General features: G+C 45.0%; 1 protein-coding gene across 2 annotated transcripts in view; it reads right to left on the bottom strand.

Annotated features, from left to right (window-relative positions):
• Nucleotides 1–2,679, bottom strand: part of slc39a10 (solute carrier family 39 member 10) — an 86,202-nt gene extending 83,523 nt beyond the window's left edge. For both annotated transcript variants that reach the window (XM_078228626.1, XM_078228627.1), the window contains exon 1: nucleotides 2,619–2,679. The gene's annotated coding sequence lies outside the window, so the exon portion shown is untranslated. The remainder of the gene's footprint in view (nucleotides 1–2,618) is intronic.
• Between the last annotated feature and the right edge of the window lie 11,077 nt (nucleotides 2,680–13,756).

The following is a 13,756-nucleotide window of genomic DNA, read 5'->3' as shown; positions in this document are numbered from 1 at the left end:
CTGAGATGCAATTCCAATACGCAACAGATATTTTCCTCAAAAAAGGTGCAGCCAGATGGAAGATTTTCAGGTCAGTAATCTCATCACCCCAAACAATCTCCTATACTAGGACTAAATTTTAATCTAGGTATATGAAATACCAAATTGGAATTCTTACATATACAATTTGGTTTGAATTGTATTTTCTACATTATGACTGCTTTTAGCTAAATACAGAACATTTTTCCCCCACTGCTTTTGTAAATATTCTGTTACTTCAAAAATGTAATGAGTAACCTTGCTGAGTTAAATTTTACAACAAACTCTGCAATAAAATGCAGTTTCAATTGTAAAATCATTCATAAACTACAAATTTAAAAATCAGCAGTTACCAAGGCTGTCATCATAGACAGCATTATTTGATAACTTAGACAAAGAAATGTTTCCACTTAGGAGTATCCAAAACTAGTAACTATCTTGTATTTTTGATTTCTAATAAATCTAATAATGAATTCAAGAAAATTGTCATTGCCAAATTGTGACAAGAATGTGTAACTGCTAAGTAGCTCTTGAGACAGAGCAGACATATTTAATAGGAAGTTAGATAAGCATGAAAAAGGAATAGGAGATGCTGATAGGATTGGATAAAGCATAGAAATGAGTACAAACATTAGTCTAAACCAGTTGTGCTGAATGGACTGAAGTCTCTAAATATCTGTATATCCTAACAGCCAAGCCATGGAACACTGTTATACTGCTGGTTGGATCTTGTATTCAGTTTGACAAGATAGCTTGGGTGCATATGCCAAGTTGAAAAAGTTTACAAGATTCATAGGATCCAGTGTAAAATCCAAGTGACAGATTGCATCTCCAGGCTACATACCTTGTCAGCTCAGAACTCAATACAACATGATAGTTCAGTTTTATTTTAGGCTGCTGCATTCTATTAGGTTTCTTCAATTAAAGTGGGCAAATGATTGGCAAAACTACTGGGATTCTGACTACTCAGTACTAACCAGATGGCACTCTTATGCAAACAATGCCCATATTACAGTTTGGCAGCCATTACACTTATTGCTATGACCATAATCTAAAGGACTGAAGTTATGATTTTAAACCCAGCTCACTTAGCTTTATATATATTATTCTCAACTGTAAGTCTTCCCCTCTGAAAATAAACTGAGACCAAGGCGTTGATACGAGGCAGTGGTTTCAAAATTGTATATGCCAATCACATTTAATCAACATGAAGATTCACTGGAAAGTTTTAATTGCCTTTTGCACTTATGACCAGTTACATGCAAAATATTTTAAGTGCCACTTTCAGATATTTAGAAAACTGTTGCAAATGTTAATTATTCACCGCACTTATAATACAAGTGATTCTGCAATTTAAGACACTATTGTGCTGTTACATCAAGTTAACTTTGAAAGTGCGTTCTGAGCATGTCCGCTTACAAGATACAAAGCTGCAGTTGACAAGCAACAGCAGTGCTTCAGATTTTTGAATACAGTTGCATAAAACAATATCATGTTTATCTACAAAAACCATGGACAAGGTAATCAGATTGTATTTCAACTTTAATTACATTTGAAGAGGATTTAATAACTGTTATTGGAATGATGTAGGAAATAGACATTTAATTAGCAACTTCAATCTACAATTTTCGAAAACCATAACATGAGCGCGCGGATCAACCACAAAAGACAATCAAGCATCAGTGCGACTGGTCCGTTTTGGAAAGATGTGTCAACGATGGCCTTTTTCAATTGTAACCTATTTACGAGCCAATCTTCCTAAATGTTCAGCATTTGTGGTTCAAACGGACGAAATCTCTTTTCTGCGTTCAGTTCGCTATTTACTTCTGCTGGCCGCAGAGAAGTCCCCCGCCCGCCCCTCTGAATTTCAAATCGAACACGCTCACATCCACTTTGTCGGGGAGGAGGGAGTCGTGCAAAAAAAAAGCGCCAAACCAGTAAATCATTTTTTCCCCCTTTCGTTTTAAGATCTCCGGAAGGGCACGAAACCGGATTTAAGCGAAAACCAGTCGCATGTTGAAGCAGATGACCGAACCGAGCCTCAGAAGGTTAGTAGGGTCTGAGGCTACCTTCCAGCGGCGCAGTAATAAATTAACGGCGGACGGCGGGGGGGGCTGTGCTGAGACACTGCCGCATCGGAGGCTTCACTAGAACATTTAAAACCAGCCGCCAATAAACCCCCCCCCTCACACCCAGCCCGGACCAAACAAAGACACACACACACACTATCCAACGCCTCCCAGCGCCTCGTCGTTTTAGGCCCAAACATAGAAGGCCATTCCACCATCCGAGTACATTTTATTCCGCTTTTAAAATCTCAATCGCTGCAAAAGAAATCACACCGCGTGACGGCGAGCCCGACTCGAGCTCAGCCAGACCCGTCTCGCGCGCTCTCTCTCGCTCTCCTCCCCTTTTTTTTTCTCCTCTCTTCCCCCAACGCTCCCTCTTTCTCATACCTTTAAAAAGTAAATATATAAATTATATCGAGCGGAAGCGCCGCGGGCTAAAGCGCTCGTCTACATGTTGTTAACGACGCAGCCTCATGTAAAGCGCTCGGCGACTGGGTTTGTGAGAAGGGAAACAAATGGGTGTTTAAATACCTCACTCGAGTGCCGTGTGCATCCTCTCCGCTCGGTACCAACACAGGGAGCGCGAGGCGAGGAGGAGGAGGAGGGGCGGGCCCGAGCCGCGCGCGCGCGCGGGCGGGCGCACCCTGTACTGCGCGCGCAGCTGCCGCACGCTCAACTAGGCCCGCGCCAACCTGTTTGAAAATAACTGCCGGCCGCCTCTTCTCAAACCGTCCTTTTCCTCACCGGTATGGCTCTATAAATGTATATAAACACACACCATCTCGCCCAGCCCAACCCCTGGCGCGCGACATCGGCATAGCAATTCGATTGTTCAACCTTTTCCAGGATTAGGCGGCCCACGTGGGCCGGGAAACTACCAGAATGTTCTGCGGGGTGACAGCCGTTTCTGAGTGCCAGCAGCCCCCCCCCCCCCCCCCCCATGTGAACCCGTAGACCATCAGAGTGTGATGTGGTACCAATGTTTGAATTGGTGACTTTTAAGTTTATTAGTGTCACAAGCAGGCTTACATTAATACTGCAATGAAGTTACTGTGAAAATCCCCGAGTCATCACACTCGGAGGCCTGTTCGGAGACACTGAGGGAGAATTTAGCAGAGCCAATGCACCTGACCAGCACATCTTTTGGACTGTGGGAGGAAACCGGAGCCTCCGGAGGAAACCCACAAGTCATGGGGAGGAACGTGCAGACTCTGCATGGATAGTGTGACCCAAGCCGGGAGTCAAACCCAGGTCCTTGGCACTGTGAGGCAGCAGTCCTAACCATTGTGTCACCGTGTGTTACCTTTTGGGGTCGATATACTTTTTTTTGTCAATATTTTCATGCCTCCTTCGATTGTCTGGATTGTGCCAGTCTCATCAGATGAAATATTTCAACAAACAAACTGCAAACAAAGGAAACTTAAAAATTAAATAATGCGGTTAATAATGCCCACTAGTCTCTGCAACACCCACTGGCTACAAGGCCTCAAGCTTACCATGCTCCATCTCTAGGGTTACTTGAGCACTGACTACATAGAACTGGGGATGGTATTCTGATATAGTTTTGTATCAAGTGCGGATTATGTTAAAGGATTCTTGTCCAAACATAGATTCTGGACATATTCCAAGAATCCCCAGCCTATTTGACCATTCTTCAGCCTGTGATATTTGCCAGGAACTTAATATCTAGACAACTTTACTCAGAATAGATGTTATATCATAGTGTACACATTTATGATCTGTGTCAATAAAGAAAGTGTCACCTTGGGAGGCGGTGATTAGCACAATGCCAGGGACCCAGGTTCAATTCCAGCTTCGGGTGACTAGAGTTTGCACTTTCTTCCTGTATCTGTGAGTTTCCGGCAAAAATTGAGCTTGTGGGAGCAACGCTCCCTCTCTATCACCGGAAAAAACCTGGTCATCCGGTGCGAGGTACTGTCCGTGTTGTTGTACACGGTGTGGCCTATCCCCAAATCATGCGCAGCAGCAGTGACCCAGGCCATCTTCAAATTTATCTGGAGATCAAAGATGGATCGTGTCCGGAGGGAAACGATGCACAAATCTCCAGAGAACGGAGGGAAAAACGCTCCCAACACTGCCCTCATCCTGATGGCCACCTTTGTGTGCGGCTGCATCAAGCTGTGTGTAGATCCTTGGTACGCTAACAGCAAGTGCCACTACCTTTTGAGGTTCTACCTGTCCCAAGTGTTGCGGAGGATGAGTCTGGCCACACTGCCGCCGAATGCCCCAAGTAGTTGGACCGTACCGCAGCACCTGTCCTTTGTGGAAAACATTTTCCGCAAAAACACCTTTGACCACATGACGATCAAGCAGTGGTAAGCACGTAATGTCCTCGAGGCCCTGAGAGAAAAGGAGATGGCGGATCCTATCATTCGATTAGGCAAGAATTAGGGGGCATAAGTTGGGAACAGAAACTGTCAGAGAAAGGAACTAATGAAACTCCAAAGATGTGCGGGTTAGGTTGATTGGCCATGCTAAAATTGCCCCTTAGTGTCCTGGGATGTGTGGATTAGTGGGTAAAATATGTAGGGATATGGGGGTAGGGCCTGGGTGGGATTGTGGTCGGTGCAGACTCGATGGGCCGAATGGCCTCTTTCTGTACTGTAGGGTTTCTATGATTTCTATGAAAAGTGGAACTTTTTCAAGGAACAAATACTGGATGTCCTTGATAGGTATGACCCTGTCAGGCAGGGAGGAAATGGCCGAGTGAGGGGACCATGGTTCACGAAAGAGGTGGAATGTCTTGTGAAAAGGAAGAGGGAAGCTTATGTAGGGATGAGGAAACAAGGTTCAGATGGCTCGATTGAGGGTTACAAGTTAGCAAGGAATGAGCTGAAAAAGGGGCTTAGGAGAGCTAGGAGGGGACACGAGAAGTCCTTGGCGGGTCGGATCAAGGAAAACCCCAAGGCTTTTTACTCTTATGTGAGGAATACAAGAATGACCAGGGTGAGGTTACGGCTGGTCAAGGACAGTAGTGGGAACTTGTGTATGGAGTCAGTAGAGATAGGCGAGGTGATGAATGAATACTTTTCTTCAGTGTTCACCAAGGAGAGGGGCCATGTTTTTGAGGAAGAGGTGTTACAGGCTAATAGGCTGGAGGAAATAGATGTTCGGAGGGAGGATGTCCTGGCAGTTTTGAATAAACTGAAGGTCGATAAGTCCCCTGGGCCTGATGAAATGTATCCTAGGATTCTTTGGGAGGCAAGGGATGAGATTGCAGAGCCTTTGGCTTTGATCTTTGGGTCCTCACTGTCCACGGGGATGGTGCCAGAGGACTGGAGAATGGCGAATGTTGTTCCTCTGTTTAAGAAAGGGAATAGAAATGACCCTGGTAATTATAGACCGGTTAGTCTTACTTCGGTGGTTGGTAAATTGATGGAAAAGGTCCTTAGAGATGGGATTTACGACCATTTAGAAAGATGCGGATTAATCCGGGATAGTCAGCACGGATTCGTGAAGGGCAAGTCGTGCCTCACAAATTTGATAGAATTTTTTGAGGAGGTAACTAAGTGTGTTGATGAAGGTAGGGCAGTTGATGTCATATACATGGATTTTAGTAAGGCGTTTGATAAGGTCCCCCATGGTCGGCTTATGATGAAAGTGAGGAGGTGTGGGATAGAGGGAAAGTTGGCCGATTGGATAGGTAACTGGCTGTCTGATCGAAGACAGAGGGTGGTGGTCGATGGAAAATTTTCGGATTGGAGGCAGGTTGCTAGCGGAGTGCCGCAGGGATTAGTGCTTGGTCCTCTGCTCTTTGTGATTTTTATTAATGACTTAGAGGAGGGGGCTGAAGGGTGGATCAGTAAATTTGCTGATGACACCAAGATTGGTGGAGTAGTGGATGAGGTGGAGGGCTGTTGTAGGCTGCAAAGAGACATAGATAGGATGCAAAGCTGGGCTGAAAAATGGCAAATGGAGTTTAACCCTGATAAATGTGGGGTGATTCATTTTGGTAGGACTAATTTAAATGTGGATTACAGGGTCAAAGGTAGGGTTCTGAAGACTGTGGAGGAACCGCGAGACCTTGGGGTCCATATCCACAGATCTCTAAAGGTTGCCACTCAAGTGGATAGAGCTGTGAAGAAGGCCTATAGTGTGTTAGCTTTTATTAACAGGGGGTTGGAGTTTAAGAGCCGTTATGCTGCAACTGTACAGGACCTTGGTGAGACCACATTTGGAATATTGTGTGCAGTTCTGGTCACCTCACTATAAGAAGGATGTGGAAGCGCTGGAAAGAGTGCAGAGGAGATTTACCAGGATGCTGCCTGGTTTGGAGGGTAGGTCTTGTGAGGAAAGGTTGAGGGAGCTAGGGCTGTTCTCTCTGGAGCGGAGGAGGCTGAGGGGAGACTTAATAGAGGTTTATAAGATGATGAGGGGGATAGATAGAGTGAACGTTCAAAGACTATTTCCTCGGGTGGATGGAGCTATTACAAGGGGGCATAACTATAGGGTTCGTGGTGGGAGATACCATAGAATCATAGAAACCCTACAGTACAGAAGGAGGCCATTTGGCCCATCGAGTCTGCACCAACCACAATCCCACCCAGGCCCTACCCCCACATATTTACCCACTAATCCCTCTAACCTATGCATCTCAGGACTCGAAGGGACAATTTTTTAACCTGGCCAATCAACCTAACCCGCACATCTTTGGACTGTGGGAGGAAACCGGAGCACCCGGAGGAAACCCACGCTGACACGAGGAGAATGTGCAAACTCCACACAGACAGTGACCCGAGCCGGGAATCGAACCCGGGACCCTGGAGCTGTGAAGCAGCAGTGCTAACCACTGCGCTACTGTGCCGCCCGTACCACTGCGCTACCGTGCCGCCCGTTACAGGAAGGATATCAGAGGTAGGTTCTTTACGCAGAGAGTGGTTGGGGTGTGGAATGGACTGCCTGCAGTGATAGTGGAGTCAGACACTTTAGGAACATTTAAGCGGTTATTGGATAGGCACATGGAGCACACCAGGATGATAGGGAGTGGGATAGCTTGATCTTGGTTTTAGATAAAGCTCGGCACAACATCGTGGGCCGAAGCGCCTGTTCTGTGCTGTACTGTCCTATGTTCTATGTTCTATCAGATGTTTCCCTGAGCAGACTGTCAATGTAATCTGGCAAAATGCCTCATCACCAGAACTCTCAAACAAGCACCTGGCTTGGCTGGTGGTGAGAAGGGCACTCCCCGTCAGATCCTTTATGCACACTCGAGATCTTAACATCACCGCACGCTGCCCGCGAAGCGGCTGCGGGGGTGATGAGATGGTAGCACACCTCCTTGTGGAATGTGCCTTTGCAAAGAATGTCTGGAGTGAGATGCAGTGGTATTTGTCGAGGTTCGTCCCGAGCAGCTCGGTGACGCAGGACTCTGCTCTACAGGCTGTTTCTGGGGACGCACACCGAGACAAATATCAACTGCTGCTGGAGGGTCATCAACTCGGTGAGGGACGCTCTTTGGTCCGCCCGAAACTTGCTGACCAGTTGAAAGAATTGTCCTCGACCGGCACATTCCAAGGTCCAGGACTACGTGCTGAGGGACGCACTCAAGCTTGGGGCAGCCGCCGCAAAGGCACAATTGGGAAAGGCCACCGTGTAAAGCTTTTAAACCGAGGCAGACTGGGGGGCCCGGTAACTGCAGAATACCCTCGGCCTGCGTAACTGTGTGCCAATCTGAAAAATAACAGCACACAGTAAAATCTGAAGTATGTATATAGTTTTAAGTAATGAAATGTAATGAATGTAATGTGTAAATAAGCATGGTATTGTACTGTAAAAATGATTCTTTCTTTGCACTGTTTGTAATTTTTGGATCTGTCGTTTTGCAATGGTTTATTTGAGAGTTTAAAAAAAAACTGTGAGTTTCCTGCTAGTGCTCCAGTTTCGTCCCCACACCAAAGATATGTGGGTTTTGTTGACTGGCTATGTTAAATTGACCCTTAGTGTCAGGGGGATTAGCAGAGTAAATATATGGGGTTATGGAAATAGGGCCTATGTGGAATTGTTATCGGTGCAGGCTCGATGGGCTGAATGGCCTCCACCGTAGGGATTCAATAATACCTATTCCTTGAAGGGAATTCAAACCATATGATTCTATTTTACATGACCTGGTAACCCCCTTATTACCCCTCAGCAATGTTATGTTGTCCATTAGTCAACATTGAAAATTACTTAGATCATGTTATGTGCCACACAATTGGCATGTTCCAGGGTTGGTTGAACAAATGTTTGGTAAGGTTAGCTGATATTTTTGCTGTGATACTAAACATTCTTCCCCAGAAATACAAGAACCCTGTTGGGAGGTAGAACTGGGTGCCATCAGTGGGGCATTCTCCAGTCTCGTCCATGGCAGGACCCATTGCTAGCAAGAATGGAGAATTTGGCAAACCAGCCAAAACTGCATTAACTTTCAGCAGCACTGGAAAATACCAGCTGCAAATGAGGATGGAAGATTTTGGCCATGAAAACAAATGCTATGGGGCGAATTCTCCTGTTTAGCCCACTACGGGAATCGTAGTGGCCGAGGGGCGGACCATGGAAAGGTCCGTTGACCTTGGGTGGGATTTTACAGTTTTGGGGCGAGCTCGAATGGAAAATCCCACCCTATATTTTTGGCTGATATCTCCAATGAGCAGCCTGTAGATGAGAAATAGGGCACAAAGATAGATCCTCGGGGAATATCAAAGATAATGTGGGAGCAAGCTACAATCAGATCGATTATAAGGTGGAGATGTGTTGGAGAAGGAAGGTGTGTTGAACTATGTGAAAGACAAATCAAGAAGGTGAGAATAGTTAGCTTACCTTTGTCAACCTCATCAAAAATTATTTGTGGCTTTCACAAGAACTGTTTTGGTATTTTGGCAGGGGATGGGAAACCTGATTAGAGGGATTCAAACGTTAAGTTCTGAGAAAGGGGACAGGAAGGTAATAGAATGTTCAAAGACTTTGAAGAAGAAAGGGTGGCTGGAGATGGGATGGTTATTTACAAGGACGTAGTGTTCAAGGACAGATATTTTGAGAGGAAAGGTGATGACAGTAGATTTAAAGAAAATGGGAACAGTACCTGAGGAGAGTGAACCATTCGCATTATGAACTAACATGGAGCCAGAAAGGAAAGTTAGGTAACAATAGTTTTGTAGCAATAGGGTGGAGAGAGCAGATGATAGGTTTCTTGAACAAGATGAACTTGGGGAGTGCATGAGGGAAGAGAGGAGAGAAACTAGAGAAAGATGCGAGTTCCGTGCAAGAGCAATTTGGAATCTTAAAGGAAGTTGGATCTGATCAACTCGGACAAAGGAAGGAAATGGCATAGGCATCTGGTCAGATGGTCTCAATCTTAATGATAAAGTTGTTCATGAGCTTCTTGCACTTATTGTTGGAAATGAGGAGGGAGGAGGTGGAAGAAGGGTTTGAGAAGGATTGTAAGACTCAAAATTTTAACCCTCTTTGCTTCTCTGCACAGATGCTGCCTAGCTTGCTGAGTATTTCTAGTGTGTGTTTTTATTATAAAAAATATTTTTTGTTTTGCTTTTTTAGAAATATTTTAATTAAATAATAATTGGGTAAGATAAAGTTGCCTTAGTCCCAGATGACCAGAGGCTTCTCACCTCTTTGAGAGAGAGAGCTGACTGGTCGTGATTTAACCCAAGGATCACCACACCCCTGGCAAGGTAAGGTGCAAGGTTGAGAAAGGCAGGGCCTTCGTGAATAACTTCAGCCAGTAGAGGAATTGAACCCATGCTGTTGGCATTGTTCTAGATTTGGATCATGAACCAGCTATCTAGCCAACTGAGCTAAACAAATAGTAATAATTGCAAATAACACAAAGTACTAGGCTGAAAGAATTGCTGAGTCTCAGCAATACAAAGAAACCGAAAAAACAACCTTATATGATACTGACTGATCCCATTATAACTGTGTCAGCATCAGTGATACCTTTCACAGCAAGTATCAACCCCAGTGATGCTAGTGGCAGACATAACACAAATAATTTAATAAATAAAGAGAAATTGAAGGAATAAAATTATGTGGTACTTATATTTCATTGTAACTTTCTTTGAAAATGACTTGAAGACAAAACTTCCCATTTTAGGTAATTACTTTAAATATTGTCACATTCAAAATGTAACATCCCTATAAGAAACAATATCACTTTAATAACATCATAACACACCAATCTTTATAATTACTAAGGCCAACTTAAAATATATGCGCTATTTGAGTGATTCACATGTGACAATCAGAAATAAATGAGCGAGTGAGTTATTTATCAAATATTGACTTTTTCTTGCAGGAGATGTGGGCATCGTGGGCAAGGCGAACATTTGTTTCCAATCTCTAATTGCCATTGAGAAGGTGGTGAGCCACCTTCTTGAACTGCTACAATTCATCTAGTTCACCCTCAGTGCTGTTTGGACAGAATTCAAGATTTTGACACATCAACAGTGAAGAAATGGCAATAAAGTTTCAAGTCAGGATGGTGTGCGGCTTGGAGGGGAACTTGTAAGCGGTGATGCTCCATGTTTCTGTCACCCTTGCCCTTCTAGATGGCGTTGTGAATTGGTATGGTTCTGTTAAAAGAGCCTTGGTGAGTTGCTGCAGTGCATCTTTTGTGTGGTACACATTGCTGCCACTGCACAAGTGGGGAAGGGAGTGAATGTTAAACGTTGGTGAGGTACTGATTAAGTGGGCTGTTTTGTCCTGATTGGTGATTGGTTTCTTGAGTCCTGGAGATGCACTCACCCACTGGAGAGAAGTCTATCACGATCCTGACTTGTACCTTGTTGATGGTAAACAGGCTTTGGGAAGTCAGGAGGTGAGTTAATCAAACAAACGAACAAAGAACAATACAGCACAGGAGCAGGCCCTTCGGCCCTCCAAGCCCGTACCACTCCCTGGTCCAAACTAGACCACTCTTTTGTATCCCTCCATTCCCACTCCGTTCATATGGCTATCTAGATAAGCCTTAAACGTTCCCAGTGTGTCCGCCTCCACCACCTTGTCTGGCAGTGCATTCCAGGCCCCCACCACCCTCTGTAAAATATATCCTTCTGATATCTGTGTTAAACCTCCTCCCCTTCACCTTGAACCTATGACCCCTCGTGAACGTCACCACCGACCTGGGGAAAAGCTTCCCACCGTTCACCCTATCTATACCTTTCATAATTTTATACACCTCTATTAAGTCTCCCCTCATCCTCCGTCTTTCCAGGGAGAACAACCCCAGTTTACCCAATCTCTCCTCATAACTAAGCCCCTCCATACCAGGCAACATCCTGGTAAACCTCCTCCGTACTCTCTCCAAAGCCTCCATGTCCTTCTGGTAGTGTGGCGACCAGAACTGGACGCAGTATTCCAAATGCGGCCGAACCAACGTTCTATACATCTGCAACATCAGACCCCAACTTTTATACTCTATGCCCCGTCCTATAAAGGCAAGCATGCCATATGCCTTCTTCACCACCTTCTCCACCTGTGATGACACCTTCAAGGATCTGTGGACTTGCACACCCAGGTCCCTCTGCGTATCTACACCCTTTATGGTTCTGCCATTTATCGTATAGCTCCTCCCTACATTATTTCTACCGAAATGCATCACTTCGCATTTATCAGGATTGAACTCCATCTGCCATTTCTTTGCCCAAATTTCCAGCCTATCTATATCCTTCTGTAGCTTCTGACAATGCTCCTCACTATCTGCAAGTCCTGCCAATTTTGTGTCGTCCGCAAACTTACTGATCACCCCAGTTACACCTTCTTCCAGATCGTTTATATAAATCACAAACAGCAGAGGTCCCAATACAGAGCCCTGCGGAACACCACTAGTCACAGGCCTCCAGCTGGAAAAAGACCCTTCCACTACCACCCTCTGTCTTCTGTGACCAAGCCAGTTCTCCACCCATCTAGCCACCTCCCCCTTTATCCCATGAGATCCAAGCTTTTTCACCAGCCTACCATGAGGGACTTTGTCAAACGCTTTACTAAAGTCCATATAGACGACATCCACGGCCCTTCCCTCGTCAACCATTCTAGTCACTTTTTCAAAAAACTCCACCAGGTTAGTGAGGCATGACCTCTCTCTCACAAAACCATGCTGACTATCGTTAATGAGTTTATTCCTTTCTAAATGTGCATACATCCTATCTCTAAGAATCTTCTCCAACAACTTCCCCACCACGGACGTCAAGCTCACCGGCCTATAATTACCTGGGTTATCCTTCCTACCCTTCTTAAATAACGGGACCACATTAGCTATCCTCCAATCCTCTGGGACCTCACCTGCGTCCCGTGACGAGACAAAGATTTGCGTCAGAGGCCCAGCGATTTCATCTCTCGTCTCCCCGAGCAGCCTTGGATAGATTCCATCAGGCCCTGGGGATTTGTCAGTCTTTATATTCTCTAACAAACCTAACACTTCCTCCCTTGTAATCAGTGCTGCATTCTCAACCTTTGAACTGCTCAAGTAGATATTGTATTAATATGGCTTGTCCAGTTCAGTTTCTGATCAATGGTAACCCTCTAGAATGTTGCTAGTGGTGAATTCAGTGATGCCAAGGGGAGATAGTTAGGTTTTCTCTTGTTGGAGATGGTCATTAGGACATGTGTGACACAAGTGTTTAATACTTAGTCTGAATGTTATCAAGGGCTTGATGCATATGGACTGCTTCAGTATCTGAGGAGTTGCGAATGGTGCTGAACATCATGGAACCATCAGCAAACATTCCCACTTCTGGCCTTATGATGGAGGGAAGGTCATTGATAAAGCAGCTGAAGATTGTTGAGCCTAGAACACCACTCTGAGGAACTCCTGCATCATTGTCCGGGCCAGGGACCCATGTTCAATTTCAGCCTTGGGTGACTGTCTGTGTGGAGTTTGCACATTCTCCCCATGTCTGAATGGGTTTCCTCCGAGTGCTCTGGTTTCCTCCCACATTACAAAGGTGTGCAGGTTAGGTTGACTGACTATACTAAATTGCCCCTTAGTGTCAGGGTAAATTAGTCGGGTAAATATGTGGGGTTACATGGATAGGGCCTGGGTGGGATTGTTGGTGGTGCAGGCTCGATGGGCCAAGTGGCCTCCTTCTGCACTGTAGAAATTCTATGGTTCTATGAACTGAGACGATTGGCCTCCGACAGCCACAACCATATTCCCCATCAGAAAAGTTTGACATAATTTTGCGTTTGGATGTTCTCAAAAACAATCACTGAGCATTTAACATCAAATGTTCTAATTTGGAATGAGTTTTTCATTCAGTCAGCAGCATTTTGCCAACTTTAATATCAAAGGCGTGCAAAGGCAAAAGCGCTCAAAAACATAACTTGTGCTCAGCAACCTGCATTGAAAAATACAAATAAATTAATTAGTTAAACAATACCTGAATTTATTCTGTTTTTCATTCAGCCTAAAAAGCCTTTCAAAGATACGTGCTTGGAGCACCACCGATCCGCACTGGTTCTTAATTCATTTTATTCACTCATTAATTTCCATCCTGGGAAGAAAACATGTAGGATGCGGGACAATTGGCGTGACTTTCAGCATCCCTGGTGGTTACCTTTCCCAACCTGATCTGGAAACCCAGTGCATCCCATCTCTGATCGTTCTCTCCCCTTCTCCCCCTGTCTTGGGCTTACATTACCCCACCCCAAGTTTG

The sequence above is a fragment of the Mustelus asterias genome, chromosome 14 (genome assembly GCF_964213995.1).
Source record: "Mustelus asterias chromosome 14, sMusAst1.hap1.1, whole genome shotgun sequence".
Classification (NCBI taxonomy): domain Eukaryota; kingdom Metazoa; phylum Chordata; class Chondrichthyes; order Carcharhiniformes; family Triakidae; genus Mustelus; species Mustelus asterias.
Note: the sequence above shows the minus strand (reverse complement) of the source record. Positions and strands in the feature narration are given on the sequence as shown.